Genomic DNA, 22,449 nt, shown 5'->3' with positions numbered 1-22,449 from the left:
TTTTCTTGAGTGTTCTGATCATGAAGGGATGCTGGATATTATCAAAAGCTTTTTCTGCATCAATTGAGAGAATCATATGGTCTTTGTTTTTTAATTTATGTGCTGAATTACATTTATAGATTTACGTATATTGAACCAGCCTTTGAGACCCTGGGATAAAACCAACTTGGTCATGATGTATAATTTGTTTGATGTGTTGCCGGATTCTGTTTGTTAGGATCTTGTTGAATATTTTTGCATCTATATTCATTAGTGATATTGGTCTATAATTTTCTTTTCTTGTTGGGTCTTTTCCTGGTTTGGGGATCAGGTTGATGTTTGCTTCATAGAACGTGTTAGGTAGTCTTCCTTCTTTTTCTACATTTTGGAACAGGTTGAATAATATAGGTACTAATTCCTCTTTAAAGGTTTGGTAGAATTCTGACGTGAAACCATCTGGTCCTGGGCTTTTCTTTTTGTGAGGTTTTGTATAGTTGATGCTATTTCTGAACTTGATATGGGTCTGTTCAACATTTCCACTTGAATCTGGTTAAGTCTTGGAAGGTGGCGTGCTTCCAAGTATCGGTCAATTTCCTTCAGATTTTCATATTTCTGAGAATAAAGTTTCTTGTAATATTCATTAAGGATTTTTTGATTTCTGATGAGTCTGTTGTTATTTCGTCTTTGTTGTTTCTGATTGATGAGATTAGAGATTTTACTCTTTTTTTCCTGATTAGGTTGGCCAGAGGTTTATCTATTTTATTGACCTTTTGAAAAAACCAACTTTTTGATTTATTGATCTGCTGTATTATTCTTTTGTTTTCAATTTCATTTAATTCTGCTCTAATTTTGGTTATTTCTTTTCTTCTACTGGGTTTGGGGTTGGAATGTTCTTCTCTTTCCAGTTGCTTGAGATGTCCCATTAAGTCGTTAACTTCCTCTCTTTCCGTTCTCTTGAGGAAGGCTTGCAGTGCTATAAATTTCTCTCGTAGAACTGCCTTTGCGGTGTCCCAGAGGTTCTGATAGTTCGTGTCTTCATTGTCGTTTTGTTCCAAAAAATTGGCGATTTCTTTCTTAATCTCATCTCTGACCCAGCTATCATTCAGCATAAGGTTATTTAACTTCCATGTTTTTGTATGAGTATGCAGATTCCTGTTGTTACTCAATTCAAGTTTTATTCCATGATGGTCCGAGAAGATGCATGGAATAATTTCTATTCCTTTAAATTTACTGAGGTTAGACTTGTGACCTAAAATGTGGTCAATTTTGGAGTAAGTTCCGTGGGCTGGTGAGAAGTATGTGTATTCCGTTTTGTTGGGATGACATGTTCTGTAGATGTCTGCTAAATCTAAATATTGGATGGTTAGGTTTAAATCTAAGATTTCTTTGATCAGCTTCTTGCTGGAGGATCGATCCAACACTGCCAAGGGAGTGTTGAAATCTCCCACGATTATGGAGCTGGAGGAAATCAATTTACTCATGTCTGTTAGAGTTTCTCTTATAAATTGAGGTGCATTCTGGTTGGGTGCATAGATATTAATAATTGAGATCTCATCATATTGAGTATTACCCTTAACAAATATGAAGTGACCATTCTTGTCCTTCCTTACTTTTGATGGTTTAAAGCCTACTGTATCTGCAAATAAAATTGCAACACCTGCTTTTTTCTGTTACCATTTGCCTGAAATATGGATGACCATCCTTTCACCCTGAGTGTGTATTTGTCTTTTAAGTTGAGATGTGACTCTTGTATGCAACAAATATCTGGCTTGAGTTTTTGTATCCAGTCAGCTAACCTATGCCTCTTTAGAGGACAGTTTAAGCCATTCACATTGATGGAGAGTATTGTTAAGTTTGGAGGAATTTTGGGTATCGAGTTTTTCAAAGGTCCAGTGGACATTTTTAATCCTTTCGCCAGTGTGGAAGTTAGAGTTTGATCCAATGTTTATGAGTGAGTTTACTTTTGTGGTATAGGATTGGGTTGTTCATTGTAGAGGATAGGTCTGAGAATATCCTGAAGAGCTGGTTTACTTATGGCAAATTTTTTCCACATATGAATGTCATTGAAGTATTTAATTTCTCCATCATAGATGACACTCAGTTTGGCTGGATACAAGATCCTGGGTTGAAAGTTATTTTGCTTTAGGAGATTAAAAGTTGATGACCAGCCTCTTCTGGCTTGAGAAATTTCAGCAGAGAGATCTGCGGTTATTCTAATATTCTTACCTTTGTACGTAATAGTTTTCTTTCGCCGGACTGCTTTGAGAATCTTCTCTTTCATGTTAACTTTAGTGAAGCTAATTATGATATGTCTGGGGGATGACTTATTGGGGTTGAATCGTGCTGGGGTTCTGAAGCTGTCTGCTATCTGAATTTCAGATTCTCTAGGCATGTCTGGAAAATTTTCTTTCATAATTTCATGCAGAAGGGCCTCTGTGCCCTTGGAGGCCACCTCATCGTTCTCAGAAATCCCTATAATTCTTATATTGCTTTTTTTCAAATTATCTGGGAGCTCTCTGAGTGAGTGATCCGTTTTTGCTCTCCATTTCTCTTCCTCTTTGAGAGATTGGGAGCGTTCGAAGATTTTATCTTCAATGTCAGAAATCCTTTCTTCTGCTTGCTCCATCCTGTTGCTGAGAGATTCTACTGTATTTTTCATATCTTTGAGGTCTGTAAATTCTTGCTTCAGTGTGTCTAAGTCTTTTTTGGTTTTGTCTTTAAATTCGTTAAATTCTTGAGACAACTTTTGAATTTCTCCTAGAATTCCTATTTCCATTTTATTAATCTTGTCTGCAATCCAAATTCTGAATTCGATTTCTGACATCTCAGCCAGTTGTTTATGAATGGGATCTTCAATCACATCTGCCTTATCTTTTCTTGGGGGGGTTGATCTATTCTGGTTATTCATGTTACCAGAGTTTTTCCGCTGATTCTCCCCCATGGTTATTTTACTTCCTTTGGTTTTTCCCCTGGGGCTTTATCGAGGGGCCGTACAGTGTTGTGACCTGAGAAACTGGGGCCCTGTCTGGTGTGGTGGAGTTAAGTGGTTCTGTCTTGTTTTCAGCTGGTTTCTGTTTGATCCTATTGCAACTTCTACTCTCTCTTGAAGTCTCAGCTGTGTGGAAAAATCAGCAATTAAGTCACCCCACCCGCCCACCTCTGGCCCCATTTGGAAAAGGAGAATCAAACCTTCCTGCAACTGCACACCCAGGGCACCGCCTGAAAAGTCCTCAGTCCATTAGCCCAGTTTAAAAGGTCCAAATCAACTGTCTCAATCGGCACCTGTCTCGGGTGGGAGAGTTCAAGAGGTCTCTGGGAACTGGATCACAGGAGCCTGTTGACTCCTCTGACATGGCTCACCCCAGTGCAGCGTGGAGTCAGGAGGAGCCACCCAGCAAACAGAGCAGTCTAGGAATGTTGACGTCTCCCTCCCCTCTTTGCCCCTCCGTCGGACCCAGTCACTGGTATCTCTGCAGATGGCTAACCCAGTTGCCTGCAGTGAACAGACACTCCAGGGGTTTGCACCTGCCTGAATCGCAAGGAAGTCTGCCATGCCCCCGCAGACTGCTGCTATGTAGCAGGAGGAGATGGGGCCTGACATCTTTGAGTGCTTGATGCAGGTGATGGGAAGGAGGTGTTCACTCAGGCTTAGCCCCGTCCCTGATGGGTGCTGCTAACAGAACAGAACAGAACAGACAACTTTGCGGGGTTCTGTCTCTGTTCCTGCCAAAATCACCTACAGAAGACGGGTTGTTCTGAGTTCAAACGTCTTTGCTGCTGGAGGTTTGTGTCCTCTTTGCTACTGGAGGTTTGCCGATCACCTTTCTCGGTCGGTCCCGCCCTGGAAGCTTCCCAGGTTTGTGAGCAGTGTCAGGAAATCCCCCGCTTACTGGTGGCCTCCTCTGGTTGCCCAGGGAGACAGGGGGTGTGGCCTCAGAATATCCAGAAGTAAGCGTTCTTCCGTTAAAGAAAAAACGGCTGTTGATCTACCTCCAGGGAACTGCTGCTCTGGTGTGGGCACTTAGCCGACCCTTTTCTCCTCTGTCTTGCGCCCCAGAGTCAGCACTGAGCGGCTGCAGTTTATTCTGGGTCCACACCCCTCAAGAGATCCCCCAAGAATCCAAACTCTTTGGGGATAGGCCCCCAGACCCCGATTGGGAGTGGGGGGGAAGCTAGAGTTTCATTCAGTTTTATGCCCGCCTGGGGAGGGCTGTTGCACCGCACCACAGGGAAGTGCCACCAAGGCTTGATTTCCCCTCAGCAGAGTGCCCTCTCCTTGCTCACGTGTCTCAGAGTCAGTGCTGACCTGACACAGCTTGGGCACTGTGCACTCCCCTTGAGAAATCACCCAAGGATCTGAACTCCTGGGGGATAGACCTCCAGACCCCGAGTGAGAGTAGGGGCTCTCAGCTCTCAGCGGGGAAGCTAGAGTTTTATTCAGTTTTGTGCCCGGCCCCGTAATGTTGCCCGGGAAGGGCTGCTGCACCTCATCTGCAGGGAAGTGCCGCCGAGGCGTGACTCCCCCTCAGTAGAGTGCTTTCTCCTCGCCCGCGTGTCTCAGAGTCACCGCTGACCACTCGTGGCTCGGGCACTGTGCGCTCCCCTCGAGAAATCACCCAAGGATCTGAACTCCTGGGGGACAGGTCCCCAGACCCCGAGTGAGAGTGGGGGGGGAGCTAGAGTTTCATTCAGTTTTATGTCTGGCTGTATTGATGCACGGGGAGCGCTGCTGCACCGCACCACAGGGAAGTGCCGCCGAGGCGTGACTCCCCCTCAGCCCGGTGCCCTCTCCTCACTCACGTGCCTCAGAGTCAATGTTGACCAGTCGCAACTCGGGGACTGTCCACTCCCCTTGAGAAATCACTCAAGGATCCGAACTCCTGGGGGACTGGCCTCCAGACCTCAGTGGGCGGGAGGGGAGTGTTGGGGATTCAGGGTTGCCGGCAAAGGATTTTTAAAGTTTTATTCAGTTTTATGCCCGGCAGGAGAACGCCACGGCACCCCAGTAGGGGACATAGGTCCAGTTTTTAGAAGGTCTCTCCCGTGGAGTGTAGTGGGAAGGCCTTTCATTTCTGCCCGCTTATTTAATTGTGGGGCTCTTGAGCCGGTCCCATGGGGGAGGGGGACTCCTGTCCGCTTGGTGGTGGATTTTGTACTTTTTGTTTGCATCCTTGTGATCACAGCTTGCCTCAGCGGTGTTGATGTGCGTTCTTCAACCTTCTCTCTTGGTGAGGCTCAAGTCCACCAGGATACTTACTAAATTCCTGTCCCTTAACTCTCCTTCTGGACGGGAGCCTCTGTTGAAAGCTGGGTTCAGTCCGCCATCTTGTCTCCCCCAAGAAGACATTTCAATGCTTGACATTTAGGCACCCATAGGCACCCAACTTAAATGCTCCCAGGTTCCTGAAATAGATCTTAATTAATCTGAGCAATATGATATGAGATTACACCATAACATCTGGGGACTATAACACTTCTCATATGAAGCTTGACAGATCCTCTAAACAGAAAGTAAACAAAGATACAAAGGACTTAAATGTAACCCTAGAACAACTATGCTTGATAGACATATACAGAACATTGCATCCCAAATAGTGTCTTCACATCATTTGTATTAACTTGGATGGAGTTGAAACACATTCCTCTTAGTAAAGTATCACAATAATGGAAAATCAAATATCCAATGTACTCAATACTAAGATGAAGCCAGTGGATGATCTAATTCATGCCCATATAGTAGAAAAACTCATTTTAATTTTCATTGCATGGAGGGGGATTAAGCAAGAGGGCAAAGGTGAAGGGGTGTTTGAGGAGCTCACACTGAATGGACATACTGTAGAGGTGTATGACACAACTTTTGGTGTGGAACATAACTACAAGAAGGACTCTACCTAACAAATTCAAATATTGAGACATGGTTGTTTGTACTCTCACATTAACCTGAAATGAAAAGAAGAAAAAAACAAAAAACAAACATAAGGTGAGGGAACAATTTCCTAACTCATCATATGTGTTCCCATTGTGCCAACTCTAGATAGAAAATGTCACAAGAAAATGTAGATAAATATCTTTGTGAATAGAGCTAGAAAAATTTCACTATAATGCTAGCAAACTGAACACAGTTTCATGTTTAGTTGATTATACATGTTGACAAATTGAATTTCTTTCAAGAATTTATGTGTAATTTATTATATAAAAATAAAATAAAATAATACCTTCTATTAATAAAATGAAGAAAATATTTCAAGTGATCATCTCTGCTGTGGTCCCACCCCAAGGGAAGGGTCCATTAAGACCTGTGGATCTGGCTGCAGTCAACTGAAGAAATGTAAGGTTAGGTACATCCAGAAAGAAAGGTACAAAACACACAGAATAGAATTTTCAAAGTTTGGAACACAGGAGTCCACCACCCATTTGTGGGGTTCTGATGGTGGCCCTGAGTGTTTGTTCTGCTCTGCTTCCATTGAAGGCTGTTTTTTTTATTAGCCCAGTAGGTACGCTGAGGAAGGGAAGAAAGATGCTGGCAGTTTTTCTGAGTAAGTGTATCAGCTCCTATTGTTTCTATAATCATTAACCTTAAGGGTCTGAGCTTTATTGAGAAATCCATAACCTGTGCCTTGTGTGGGGAGAGCCTCCTATCTGTGTTCACACACACAGATACCTGGGGGGGGTGTTAATACCTGCTAATTCACTGTGGAGTAAAATGCCACTGGTGTCAATCTCTTCTGAAGAATTGGTGGGAAAGAGGAATTTTCCTCTCATCACCACCACAGAGTGTCTTCCTCTGCACTAAGAGCTATAAGCCCTCCTACCCATACTTCAGGGTTCGAGCTGTTCCCTTGATCTCTGTCCCAGCCAAATACAAATCTCCACAATGGGTATGTGCTTTGACTGTTACCTGAGTAGGATGTGGCCCAGTTAATATGTCTTGCTAAGCTTTGCACACAGCATCCTCTGTGGCCATTATACCTTCAGTGTGTTTACAGACCCAGTGGGGGTATTGGTAAGCTGTATTCTAAACAGTCCATGGTTCTAGGAAAAGCAGAAAACTTTCTCAGAGAAGAAACTTAGCAGCACTGATTTAAAGGTAAACTAACTGATTTTCTCTTGTTCTGCCTCGCTTTGCTTACTTTTTATTTTCCCCTTTACTGGAGGTGCTTTCCTTGCTAAGAATGGGGACTTTGGTCCCCCAATTTTGGCATGACTTTGGTCCCCATTCTGCCTGACAACTCAATTAATGAAGAAAAAATCATTTGAAAAATTCAACACCTTTTCATGTTAAGAAAACCATTAGGGGAGCAAGATGGCTAACTAGAGAAAGAGTTTGTCAGAAGTTCGTATCCAGAAAGAGAATAGTTGGACTTAACTGAATTCAGAGAAGCCAAAATTCAGGAGTTACATACAAAGAGAGAAAATCCAAGTGCATGTCATCCCCACTGAGACAACCTGTGAAGGCAAGAAAGATTAAGAAAGATAACATAGATCAGGTTTGGAGTAACTACATTGAATGTACCTAGTACTGAAGGAGAAGGGAGATCTTCCAAACTGAGAGGATTGCCATGGACTTTCCATGAGTAGAGAACAGAGGACCTTTCATCTCACCCCATGGGAGAGCCACAAAGTCCCAGTTATCCTACACCTAGTAATTTCCATGTCTGGTTCTCCATCCTCCCTGGCACAAAAGTCAGCACATTTTCTCTCTACTGTCCTGATCCTGCTGCCCATCCTTCTCTCTCTGTTTCCTCAATGGACTGCTCCATTCAGAGGCCAGTGTGTTTGAAAAGATCCTTGAGAGACCTCTACATTGAGTGGGTCACTGAGCACATGGCAATTTCACCCCTGCCCCCATTGTGAGAGGAAATTGTGGCTCCACAGTACTGCTTTTGGTGTGAGATGCTACCCCCTGGCTCTCCCTCCTGCTAGGAGGAACCATTCCCCTCTCCTCTAAAGATGCCCGGACTGGTGTCTGTGGTCTGTAACTCCCAAATCCCCTACTGCCAAAATGGAGAAATCCAGGACTAGTCATAAACAACCTGCCCTGTGGAGATCCAAGAAGCACATTCCCCTCCCCAGTCATAGGTAATGGCAGCATTATATCCAGTTCACAGCCAGGAATCTGGGAGTAACGCCATGGATTCTCTGAACTTGTTTGTGCAAGGAGTGATTACCTTGTGAGAATGGGAATTTTTGGAAGTGTCAACATATTCCCCTCATCCAGCTGCCACTGGCAAGTTACTGCATGTTCATGTATATTTTGTATTTGTTTATGAAAAATGGGGGTTGGCACCACGGGGGTGAAAATAGTGGGTCTGCCCACAAATTTCCCTCTTTCAGCTGATGCCAACAGGGAACACAGTGGTTCAAATTTTTTACAACGGGGACTCCAGTGAAATACAACAGACCTTTTAAATTGGGTGAAAGACAGGTAGACACCAGGATAAAATCAGTTTGCACTATTTGAGAGACTCCCCTGTCCTAGTGCCCTCAACAAGAGGTCTGCCCACCAACCCTACCTGACCCAATCTGGAGAAAGAAAAACCAACTGGCTCTCAAAAACTCTCACGCTGCAATTCCTAAAGGGATTTTCATGAGACTTTGGGAGAAGGGCAACAAGCACAAGCTCTAGGTCATTTGAATAGTTAATGGATAAGGAGTGGCAAGCTCTCTTGTATCAGGCCTTCAGATCTGATGTGACCCCACCAGTCTAAGTTGCCAAATAATTCTCTAGGGTGCTGGCAAAATGTTCCCACTTAGATTATCTCTCAATAACTATGTAGAAACAATCTAACATTTCAGCTTAAAAATCATAATAAATATAAAAAATAAGCTGAAAATACACATGGGGAGGAACAAGATGAAGAACCCTGGCAACAAGAAAAATCAGATTAGATCAACTCCCCCAGGATATTTCAAGGGAGATATAGCTGTAAATACTATCCATAGAGAAATTGTTGCAATGCTAGAAATTGAATTTAGAATATGGACAGCAAATAAGATGAATGGGATTGAGAAAATTGTAAAAGAAATCCAAAAAGTAGTCCAAAAGTTGTCTAAAGAAATTAGTGAAACAAAGACTAAGTCACTAAGGATATATACATAATTAGGAAAGATTTAACAGAGCTTAAGAATTGAAAGAGGCATTCAAGGAGATTCATAACAGAGGAGAGAACCTTAGTAATAGTGTAGAACATAAAGAAAAAAGAATTTCATAAATTGAAGACAGATCTTTTGAACTAACACAATCATTCAAAGAGGTAGAAAAAAGGAGAATAAAAACATAATATTCCCAGAGAGATATGGGATTACTCCAAAAGATCAAACATTCAAATTATAAGGATTCCTAAAGGAGAAAAGGGTGGTCCTAAAAGTACTGAAGCTCTATTTCAAGACATCATGGTGGAGACTTTCCAAAGCACTGTGATAAATATAGAAATTCAGATAGTAGATAGTTTCAGAACCCCAGAACAACTCAATTCAAACAAATCATCCCCTAAACACATTGTAATTCACTTTGCCAAAGTCAATAAGAAGGAGAAAATTTGTAAGCAGCCAGGATTAAGAAAAGTCTTACCTACAAAGGGGAAAAAAATGTAAAGATGGCAATGGACCTTTTCAGCTGAAATATTTCAAGTCAGAAGAGAGTAGTCATCAGAATTCAACCGTCTTAAGAAAAACAATTTTAAGCCCAGGATTCTGTGTCCCACTAACCTGAGTTTCACATTTGATAGAAAAATCACGTATTTTATTGACATGCAAACATTGAGAAAATTTTCCATAACTAGACCAGCTCTACAGGATGTACTCAGGCACATTCTTCATATTGAACAACATGATGTACACAACCAAAGAAACATCACCCAATAATTAAAGAACAAAGTCTAGTTTCCACAATGACATAAGGGAAAAGACTAAGCAATAGACCTCCATAAAACAAGAAAAACAAAACCACACCATATCTACCAATTCACTTAATAAATATGAATGGCAAAAAAAATAAATAAATATGAATGGCTAGGATTCCCCACTGAAAAGGCACAGAATGGCTAACTAAATGAAAGAAATTCAAACCCAATATTTTCTATCTTTAAGAAATGCATCTAATCTCTATGGGTAAAGCAAGACTCAGGGTGAATGGGTAGAAAAAAAATAGTCCAGGCAAATGGAAATCAGAAAAAGTCAGAGTTGCAATCTTACTTGCAGATACAATTTGATTTAAACCAACAAAAATACAGACAATGATGGACACTATATACTGTTCAAAGGAAGCATCCAACAAGAAGAGGTTTCAATCCTGAACATCTATGAATCCAACTTAAATGCTACTAGATATATAATCAAACCCTAAATGAACTCAACAATAAGATAACTTAACACTCCATAATAGCTGGAGGTTTCAATGCCCTTCTGACAGAACTGGACAGAATTTCCAAGCAGAAACTAAACAAAGGTGTAATAGACTTAAGCACAATCCTAGAAAACATAGGCTTAACAGATATATACAGAACATTTCATCTTAATAAAACTGAGTACACATTTTTCTCATCAGGCCATGGATCTTCATCCAAAATTGATCATATCTTAGGGCATGAATCAAAACTCAAAAAATTGCTCTTGTGTCCCACTGCCATACCTGCACTCTCCCATGTTTCACGGTTGCTCGTCACACTGTTGATGCTCCTACACTCTCTCGTCTCCGCACCTCTGTTTCCTTCTCCCGTTAACAGGGAAATCCCATCTCCGCCATGAGACCACCTTTCCCACACTAGTGTCCCAAAGAAGACCATGAAGGCAGCCTCCAGTTGTTCTTGCTTAGAATTTTTGGTTCTGCAGCACAGGTTAGGGCTGGTGCAAGAAGGGCTGAAGACTCCACTTCTTGGTATGATTCACTGTAAACATAGAAGTTGGAAGAAGGAAGTCAGGTACTTTGTTAGATGCAAGAAGCAACAGGATTTATGATGTACACTCCTTGCTTTGAAGGAACTACAAATGTGGTAAATGTAGCAAGCTATATTTTAAAAGACAGCAAGACAAAAAATATATAGCTTCCACCTCCTTTGACAATTAATTGAGGGAGGGCAGAGACAAGATGGCTGACTGAAGCCAACTTTCCACAGAGGCTACAGTGCAGAAGGAGAGTGAAAGGACAGAAATTTAGCAAGTAACCTGGTGGATTAGAGCTGCATGAAGAAAGAAGGTTAAAGAACGCACATCAAACCACTGAGGCAAGCTGTGACCACTAGGATACAAACAAAAGGTACAAAATCCATCACCAAGTGGACAAGAGTCCCTCCCCCATGAGAATGGCTCGGAGTGTGCCACAAACAAACAAGCAGAGTTCAAAGGTCCTCCCACTACACTCCATGGGAGAGACACTCTAAAAACTGGACATACCTCCCATACTAGGGTGCCACGGCATTCTCCTGCCAGGCATAAAACTGTATATATTCTCTACCTGCAATTCTGAGCTCCTAGCACTCCCCTCCACTCTCACTCTGAGGTCTGAAGGCCTGTCCACCAGGAATCCAGATTCTTGGGTGAGTTCTCGAGGGGTGTGGACAGGGCCTAAACTGCAGCTGGTCAGTGCTGACTCTGCAGCACAGGAGTGAGGAGAGGACAGTCGGCTGAGAGGGAACCACACCAGAGTGGTGGTGGCCCAAGGCACAGAGCAGCAGCCATATTTTGGCAAAAATTGGGCTCACTCCCAGATATTCTTAAGCCGCACCCCCTGTCTCCCTCAGCAACCAGAGGAGGCCAGGCATCTACTCAGGTGGCAACCACCACAGAACAGATCTGGGATAGAAATGCAGGCCCCGGGAGTAAAGGGTTTGCCTGAGGCGGTACTGGCCTGGGTGGAGCATGGGGACTAGAAACTCATACAAAGAGACAGGAAGTTTCCAGGGCAGGGCTGACCCAGACGACAGCTTTATTGAGCATAAGACACACCCAGCCCTCAGGGGATCATCAGCCTATAGACCAAGGAAGACAGGAGGCTAGAACTGACAGATAACCTAATACAAACCTGCAGGAGCAAAGACAGGGCCTGCGGCAGAGGCTCTGGGAACTCAAAACAGCTTCTCTTCTGCAGGGGAATTTAGCAGGGACAAAAGCAAATTCCCACAAAGTTACTCTGTTTTGTTCTGTCAGTTACATCAATCAGGGCCGGGGATGGAACTGAGTGAACACCCCTCAGACTCCATCAAGCACCCAAGGTTGTCAGGCTTCACATCCCCCTGCTAGATCGAGGCAGTGTGCAGCGGTCTGGCTGAGCAGATATAGATTTCCTTGTGATTCAGGCAGGTGCAACCCCCTGGAGTATCTGTTCACTACAGACAACTGGGTCACAGCTTTGTGGGGCTATCAGTGATGGGGTGTGACAGAGATGGAAGGTCAGAAAGGAGGCATCAACCTTCCCAGACTGATATATTTGCTGGGTGGGTCTTCCTGACTCCACAGAACACCGCAGCAAGCCATATCTAAGTAGTCACCAGACACCAGCGATCCAGTTGCCAGAGACTTTTTAAACTCTCCCTCCGACCTGAGACAGGTGCTGAGACAATTGATTTGGACCTTTTGAACTGAGCCAATTTCCCGAGGACTATTCAGGTGGTGCCCTGGTTGTGTGGTTGTAGGAAGGTTTATTTTCCTTTTCCAATTGTTGCCTGTGGGGGAGCAGGGTGACTTAAGTGCTGGTATTCCTAAACAGCTGAGACTTCAACCCAGAGTAACTGTTTCACCAGGGTCGAACACAGACAAGCTGAAAATAAGACAGAACCACTTAGCCCCACCACACCAAACAGGTCCCCAGTTTCCCAGGCCATAGCACTATATGGGTCCTTGACAAAGCTCCAAGGGAAAAATCAAACAGTGCAAAACAATCATGGGGCTGAATCAGCAGAAAAACTCTGGTAACATGAATAACCAGAATACATCAACTGTTCTAAGGAAAGATATGGCAGATGTAACTGAAGATCCCATTCATAAACAGCTGGCCGAGGTGTCAGAAATCGAATTCAGAATTTGCATTGCCAAGAAGATTAATAAAATAGAGGAAAATTTGGATTTAGAAATTCAAGGGGCAATTCAAATGTCGGAATTAGAAATTCGAGAAGAAATTCAAAAGTTCTCTCAAGAATATAATGAATTTGAAGACAAAACCACCAAAGATTTTGACGCACTGAAGCAAGAATTTGTAGCCCTCAAGGATCTTAATAATACAGTAGAATCCCTCAGTAACAGAGTGGAGCAAGCAGAAGAAAGGATTTCTGACATTGAAGACAAACCTTTTGAACGCTCACAAACTCTCAAAGAGGAATAGAAATAGACAGCAAAAACGGATAATTCTCTCAGAGAGCTCTGGGATAATTCGAAGAAGGGTAATATCTGCCCCCATTGGAATCCCTGAAAGTGATGAAGTGGCCTCACAAGGCACAGAGGCGCTTGTCCATGAAATAATGAAAGAGAATTTTCCAGACATGTCAAGAGTTTCAGAAATTCAGTTAGCAGATAGTTTCAGAACCCCAGCATGACTCAATTAGAATAAGATATCCCCCAGGCATATCATAATTAACTTCACTAAAGTTAATATGAAGGAGAAAATTCTGAAAGCAGCCAGACGCAAGAAATCCATTACCTACAAATGGAAGAATATTAGAATGACTGCAGGTCTCTCTGCTGAAACTTTTCAAGACAGAAGAGGGTAGTATCAACTTTTAATCTGCTAAAGCAAAATAACTTTCAACCCCAGACCCTCAGTTTTATTTATGATGGAGAAATTAAATACTTTAATTACATTCATATGTTGAACAAATTTGCCATAACCAAACCAGCTCTTCAGGATATTCTTACACCTATCCTCCAAAATGACCACCCCAATCCTCTAACACAAAAGTAAACTCACTCAGAAACTTTTGATCAACTCCAACTTCCACAGTGGTGAAAGCATTAAAAATGTCCACTGGACTTTCGAAAAACTCAATACCCAAAATATTTTCAGACTTATCAATTTTCTCCATTAATGTGAATGGCTTAAAATGTCCTCTAAACCTGCACAGGTTAGCTGACTGGATACAAATACTAAGCCAGATATTTGCTGCACACAAGAGTCACATCTTAACTTAAAAGAGAAATATAGACTCAGGTTGAAAGGATGGTCATCCGGATTTCAGGCAAATGGTAATCTGAACAAAGCAGGTGTTGCAATTCTATTTGAAGATACAATAGGCTTTAAACCAACAAAAGTAAGGAAGGATAAAAACAGTCACTTCATATTTGTTAAGGGTAATATTCAATATGATGAGATTTCAATTATTAAGATCTATGCCCCAAACCAGAATGCACCTCAATTTATAAGAGAAACTCTGACAGACGTGAGCAACTTGATTTCCTCCAGCTCCATATTAGTTGGAAATTTCAACACTCCTTTGGCAGTGTTGGATTGATCCTCCAATAAGAGCTGAGCAATGAAACTTTACATGTAAACCTGACGATCCAACATTTGTATTTATAAGACACATACAGAACATTTCATCCCAACAAAACTGAATACACATACTTCTCATCAGCCCACAGAACATACTCCAAAATCGATCATATCTAAGGTCACAAGTCTAAACTCAGTAAATTTAAAGAAATATAAATTATTCCTTGCATCTTTTCGGACCACCATGGAATAAAAGTTGAACCCAGTTACAACAGGAAGCTGCATGCTCATACAAAAATTTGGGAGTTAAATAACCTAATGCTGAATGATAGCTGGGTCAGAGATGAGATTAAGAACAAAACTGCCAAATTTTTGGAAAAAATGACAGTGAAGACATGAATTATCAGAACCTCTGGGATACATCAAAGGCAGCCCTAAGAGGGAAATTTATAGTACTGCATGCCTTCCTCCAGAGAACGCAAAGAGAGGAAATTAACAACTTAATGGGATATCTCAAGCAACTGGAAAAGGAAGAACATTCCAACCCCAAACCCAGTAGAAGAAAAGAAATAACCAAAATTAGAGCAGAATTAAATGAAATTGAAAACAAAAGATTTATACAACAGATCAATAAATCAAAAAGTGGGTTTTTTGAAAAGATCAATAAAATAGATTAACCTTTGGCCAACCTAATCAGGACAAAAAAGAGTAAAATCTTTAATCTCATCAATCAGAAACGACAAAGATGTAATAACAACAGACTCCTCAGAAATTAAAAAAATCCTTAATGAATATTACAAGAAACTTTACTCTCAGAAATATGAGAATCTGAAGGAAATTGTCCAATACTTGGAAGCATGTCACCTTCCAAGACAGCCAGAACCAAGTGGAAATGTTGAAGAGGCCAGTATCAAGTTCTGAAATAGCATTAACCATACAAAATCTCCATAAAAAGAAAAGCCCGGGACCAGATGGTTTCACGTCAGAATTCTACCAAACTTTAAAGAGAAATTAGTACCTATATTACTCAACCTGTTTTAAAATGTAGAAAAAGGAGGAAGACTACCCAACATGTTCTATGAAGCAAACATCACCCTGATCCCAAAACCAGGAAAAGACCTAACAAGAAAAGAAAATTATGGAACAATATCACTAATGAATATAGATGCAAAAATATTCAGCAAGATCCTAACAAAAAGAATCCAGCAACACATCAAACAAATTATGCATCATGAACAAGTCGGTTTTATCCCAGGGTCTCAAGGCTGGTTCAATATATGTAAATCTATAAGTATATTTCAGCACATAAACAAATTAAAAAACTAAGACTATATGATTCTTTCAATTTGATGAAGAAAAAAAGCTTTTCATAAAGCCAGCATCCATTCATGATAAGAACACTCAAGAAAATTGGTATAGAAGGGACATTTCTTAAATGAATAGAGGCCATCTACAGCAAACCCACAGCCATTTTATTGTATTGAATTGAGTTAAATTGAAATCATTTCCACTTAGATCAGGAACCAGGCAGGATTTCCCATTGTCTCCACTGCTCTTTAACATTGTAATGGAAGTTTTAGTCACCTCATTTAGGGAAGAAAAGGTGATCAAGGGTATCCATATAGGGTCAGAAGAGATCAAACATTTGCTCTTCACAGATAATATGATTATATACCTGGAAAACACCAGGGATTCTACTACCAAACTCTTAGAAGTGATCAAGGAATACAGTAGTGTCTCAGGTTGCAAAATCAACATTCATAGATCGGTAGCCTTTATATATACCAGCAGTAGCCAAGCTAAAAAATAACAGTTAAGGACTCTATTCCATTCACAGTTGTGCCAAAGATGATGAAATATTTGGGAGTTTATCTACCAAAGGACATGAAAGATCTCTATGAAGAGAACTAGGAAACTCTAAGAAAGGAAATAATAGAAAATGTTAACAAATGGAAAAACATACCATGCTCATGGCTGGGAAGAATCAACATTGTTAAAATGTCCATACTACCCAAAGAAATATACAATTTTTATGTAATCCCTATTAAAGCTCCACTGTCATACTTTAAAGATCTTGAAAAAATAATACTTCATTTTATATGGAATCAGAAAAAACCTCGAATAGCCAAGACATTACTCAGAAATAAAAACAAAGCAGGAGGAATCATGCTACCGGACCTCATACTATACTGTAAATCGATAGTGATCAAAACAGCGTGGTACTGGCACAAAAACAGAGAAGTAGATGTCTGGAACAGAATAGAGAACCAAGAGATGAACCCGGCTACTTACTGTTATTTAATCTTTGACAAGCCAATTAAAAACATTCAGTGGGGAAAAGATTCCCTATTTAACAAATGGTGGTGGATGAACTGGCTGGCAACCTGTAGAAGACTGAAACTGTACCCACACCTTTCAACATTAGCTAAGATAGACTCTCACTGGATTAAAGATTTAAACTTAAGACATGAAACTATAAAAATACTAGAAGAGAGTACAGGAAAATCCCTTGAAGAAATCAGTCTAGGCGAGTATTTTATGAGGAGGACCCCCCGGGCAATTGAAGCAGCTTCAAAAATACACTACTGGGACCTGATCAAACTAAAAAGCTTCTGCACAGCCAAGAACACAGTAAGTAAAGCAAGCAAAAAGCCCTCATAATGGGAGAAGATATTTGCAGGTTATGTCTCTGAGAATGGTTTAATAACCAGAATCCACAGAGAACTCAAATATATAAGCAAGAAAAGAACAAGTGATCCCATTGCAGGCTTGGCAAGGGACTTGAAGAAAAACTTCTCTGAAGAAGACAGGCGCACGGCCTACAGACATATGAAAAAATGCTCACCATCTTTAATCATCAGAGAAATGCAAATCAAAACTACTTTGAGATATCATCTAACTCCAGTAAGATTAGCCCATATCAAAAAATCTCAAAACCGGTGATGTTGGCGTGGATGTGGAGAAAAGGGAACAATTCTATACTGCTGGTGGGAATGCAAATTAATACATTCCTTTTGGATAGATGTTTGGAGAACCCTTAGAGATCTAAAAATAGATCTGCCATTCAATCCTATACTTCCTCTACTAAGTCTATTCCCAGAATACCAAAAATCACATCATAACAAAGATATTTGTACCAGAATTTTATTGCAGCCCAATTCATAATTGCTAAGTCATGAAAAAAGCCCAAGTGCCCATCGATCCATGAATGGATTAATAAATTGTGGTATATTTACACCATGGAATATTATGCAGCCTTAAAGAAAGATGGAGACTTTACCTCTTTCATGTTTACATGCATGGAGCTGGAACATATTCTTCTTAGTAAAGTATCTCAAGAATGGAAGAAAAAGTATCCAATGTATTCAGCTCTACTATGAAACTAATTTATGGCTTTCGCATGAAAGCTATAACCCAGTTATAACCTAAGAATAGGGGGAAGGGGGAAAGGGAGGGGAGTGAGGGGGGAGGTGGGCAGAGGGAGGATGATTGGTGGCATTACACCTGTGGTGCATCTTACAAGGGTATATGTGAAACTTCACAAATGTAGAATGTAAATGTCTTAACACAATAACTAAGAAAATGCTAGGAAGACTATATTAACCAGTGTGATGAAAATATGTCAAACGGTCTATAAAACCAGTGTATGGTGACCCATGATCGCATTAATGTACACAGCTATGATTTAATAAAAAAAAATGGAAAATGCATTTAATAGCAAAAATAAAAAGAGAAGTCTTCATAAAATGTTTCCTCAGGCTGACATAATTAAAAGTTTTTTTCACACTTTCTTCTAGGATATTCATCCTTTCTTGTGTTATATTTAAATATTTTATCCATCTTGCGTTATTTTTTGTAAGTTATGAAAGACGTGGGTCCATGTCCATTTTTTTACATGTAGTTATCCAGTTCTCTCAACACCATTTATAAAATAGGGATTCTTTTCCCCAGTGTATTTTGTTTATTTTATCAAATATATGATGAGAGTCATTTCATGTCTGGTTTACTATTCTGTTTCATATGTCTATATCTCTATTTTTATACCAATACCATGCTGTTTTGATCACTGTGTACTGAAAATATTACCTGAAGTCTGGGTAGGGTGATGCCTTTAGCTTTGCTTTTATTAAGAATTGTTTTAGTTACATGTTTTTGTTTTTTTTTCTAGTTCCATACCAAACAAAGAACTATTGTTTTCCATTTCTTTAATGTATAATGTTATCTCAATGGGGATTGCATTGATTCTGTAGAATGCTTTGGGTAGTACAGACATTTTAACAATGTTGATTCTTCTCAACCAAGAACGTGATGTGTTCTGCCTCTTGTTAATGTCTGTTTGTGGGATAAATTCCCACATGTATGCCATTGAGGCAGGGAAAGATAGGTTGACATGATTTCTGCCATCACAGGGAGCTGAAGCCCTAGCTACCTTGGTCAGCATATATAGGGCCTACAAAGTCGGAAGATAAAATTCCATTTGCAATGTCTCTCATGCGGTCTTTAAGTCCAGCAAGGTCACAGGTTAAGAGCCTGCCAGCTGGAGAGATGACACAGAGGTTGACTATGTGGGAACACATTGTCTTAAACAGCTGTGTGGCTTCAAGCACTGTGGATAAGCAGAATCATAAAGCTTGTCTCTTAGATCTCAATGGGAACATAGAAATCTTAAGTGTAATTTCTCCCCAAATTTTTCTGATTGATAGCTTTATGTAACAGATAGCTGAAGCATGGCCATAGATAAAACATAATGGAATGTTTATTGTTGATGTATAGAATAGACATTGTTGATTTCTAGATTTGATACTCCCAAGTAGAGTTAAAATTAGTTAAGAATTGATTAGAAGGAAAATTCTTAGATTATAGATTAATAGTGTGTATGTGACTGCTTGACTTTATAAGGTGGTCGAGAATAAAGCTCATCACTACATGCCACTCTGAGCTGTAGTCTGCTTCTTGCTATCATAACAATTACAGGAGCAAGCTTGCATTCGTGTCAAGGCTGCTGTTCCCTTGCATCGCCCATCACTGCAACATCTGCTTCTATTTATTTTTTCAGGGTTTCATAATTATTTTTTATAGAGATACTTCACCTCCTTTGTAAGGTATATTCCTAGGTAATTCATTTTCTTGAAGCTATTGTGAAGGAAGAGTATTGTGTCCTTGATTCGCTTTCCAATTTGGCTGTTCTTGTCATATACAAAGACTACTGATTTGTGAACATTGATTTCATACCTTGAGACATTATTGTATTTCTTGATCAGTCCCAGGAGTCTTGTGGTTGAGTCTCCAGGGTTTTCTAAGTATAAGATTACATCATAAATGAAGAGTAAGAGTTTGACCTCCTCTGCCCCCATATGGACGCCCTTTATACCCTTCTCTTACCTGATTTCACTGGCAATAAATTTCAGAACTATTTTGAATAGTAATGGCAATAGTAAACCTCCTTGTATGGTTCCAGTTCTAAGTGGAAAAACTCAGTTTACATCATTTAGTACAATATTGGCTGTGGGTATGCCATAGAAGACTTCAATCAGTTTAAGAAATGCATCATGTATCCCTAATTTCTTGTGTCCTTATCAGGAAATGATGCTGAATTTTATCAAATGATTTTTCTGCATCTATTGAAAGAATCATATAGTCTTTTTTCTGCTATTTATGTAGTAAATTAAATTTATAGATTTACATATGTTAAATCAACCTTGCATCCATTGGATAAAGCCTACTTGATTGTTATGTATAATTTTATAATGTGTAGCTGTAATCTATTTGGTAGTATTTTGCTGAGTATTTTTGCATCAATATTCATTAGTAAAATCAATCCACTGTTCTCCTTTTTCACTGGGTACTTTTCTGATTTTGGTATCAGGGTGATGTTTGTTTCATAACACATGTTGGGAAAAGTTCTATCCTCAATATTTTGAAATAGTTTCTGCAATATAAATAAAAGCTTTTCTTTGAAAGTTTGATAGAATTCTAGTGTGAAGCTATCTGGACCAGGGTTTTTTTTTTGTTGTTGTTAGGAAATTTTTTATTGTTTTTTCAATTTTCGTTCTTAATATTGGTTTATTAAAGACATCTATTTCTTCCTACTTAAGTCTATTGAGGTGCTATGATTTCCAGTATTGGTCAACTTTGTCAACATTGTCAAATTTCTGGGCATAGATTTTTTTATAGTAGTCGGAGGTAATCTCTTGTAACTCCATGGCATCTGTTATTCCCCCTTTTTTCATTTTGGATTGAGGTTATTAGAGAGCTCACTTTTCTCTATATAGGTAATTTTGCCAGAGATTTATTGATGTTGTTTATCTTTTTGAAGAACCAACATTTTGGTTTATTATCTTTCTGAATGATTATTTTGTTTTCAATTTGATTTATTTCTGTTTTAATTTTCGTTATTTCTTTTCTTCTGCTATGTTTGCAATTGGATTGCTCTTCTTTTTCCATTTTCTTTGAATGATTCATTAAGTTATTGATATGTTCTCCTTCTTTCTTTTGCATGTAGTCAACTGATCTCATAAATTTCCTTCTTAGGACTGCTTTTGAAGTATTCGACAGGTTCTGGTAGCTTGTGACTTCATTGTTGTTATATTCGAGGAATTAAATAATTTCCTCCTTTATATCTTCCTTGACTCAACTGTCATTCAGCACAAGGTTGTTTAATTTCCAAGCTTTTGTGTAAGGATGAAAATTTTTGTTAGTTAATTTCTATCTTTATTGTCTTGTGGTCTGAGAAGATACAAGTACATTTTCAATTATTTTTAATTTGTTGAGTTTCAGTTTGTGTTCTAGCACATGATCTATTATAGAGTACGGTCCATGAGCTAAGAAGAAGAGCATATATTAATTAGATTTGGAATGATATGTTCTGTGTATACCGATTAAGGTCATTGTTTTGGGTCACATTTAATTTCCTTGATTTTTCATTTGGTTTTTGTTTAAAGGATATGTGCGGCTCTGTCAGAGGGGTGTCAAAGTCCCCAGGTATTATGATGCTATGGGATACCATATCTCACAGACCAATTAAGGTCTGTTTCATAAATCAGGGAGCATTTAAGTTGGGTGAATAAGTATTTAGAATTGAAATGTCCTCTTGTTTTATTCTTCCCTTGTCCCCAGAAGTTGTTTTAAATCCACTTATAACTTAAAATAAGATTGTAGCCCCTCCTTTCTTCTGATTTCCATTTGCCAAAAATATTGTTTTCCATCTCTTAATCCTGAGTCTGCCTTTATATTTTGATGTTAGGTGTGTTTCCTGCAGGCAGAATATGGATGGTTTGTGATTTTCTATATAATCAGCCAGCCTGTGCCTCTTCAGTAAAGATTTAAACCATTTACATTTATTGAGAGAATTGATAAGTATGGTGGAATTGTATTCATCTTACTTTGTGTAATTCCATTGCTTAATTTTATTATTTCCATCATTCCGGCAACTAGGTTTTGTCCTTTAGTTTCTGTGTATTTAGTTTGCTGGTGGAACATTGTGATGGTCAGTGTGGAGAATGGGTCTGAGTATTTCCTGTAGAGCTGGTTTTGTTGTGGCACTATTCTCAATGTTTGCCTGTCAGTAAAATATTTGCTTTTTTCATTGAATTTTAAGCTTAGTTTAGCAGTATACAGAATCGTAGGCTGAAAAATTGTTTTAAGGATCAAATATAGACAACTACTCTATTCTGGCATGAAATTTTTCAATTGAAAAGTCCACTATAACCATGATGAATCAGCCCCTGTACACCAATTGGTGCTTACTCTTGGTGGCTTGCAATTTTTTCTTTTGTTTTAACCTTGGCCAGGTTCATTACAATGTGTCTTAGAGATGCTCTGTTTGTATTGAGATGAACTGTGATTTGAATTCCCTGAAACAGGAGTGTGTCAGAATCTTTGTTGATGCTTGGGAATTTTTCGTTTATGATACCCTCCAGTAGGGCTTTTATTCCTTTGGGTCATACTTCTTTCTCATCAGGAATACCTACAATTCATATATTTGAGTGCTTCAAAAAGTCACATAATTCACTTAGCAATTGTTCTGCTTTGATTCTCTTCTTTTCTGCATC

The sequence above is a fragment of the Nycticebus coucang genome, chromosome X (genome assembly GCF_027406575.1).
Source record: "Nycticebus coucang isolate mNycCou1 chromosome X, mNycCou1.pri, whole genome shotgun sequence".
NCBI classification, from domain to species: Eukaryota; Metazoa; Chordata; class Mammalia; order Primates; family Lorisidae; genus Nycticebus; species Nycticebus coucang.
Note: the sequence above shows the minus strand (reverse complement) of the source record.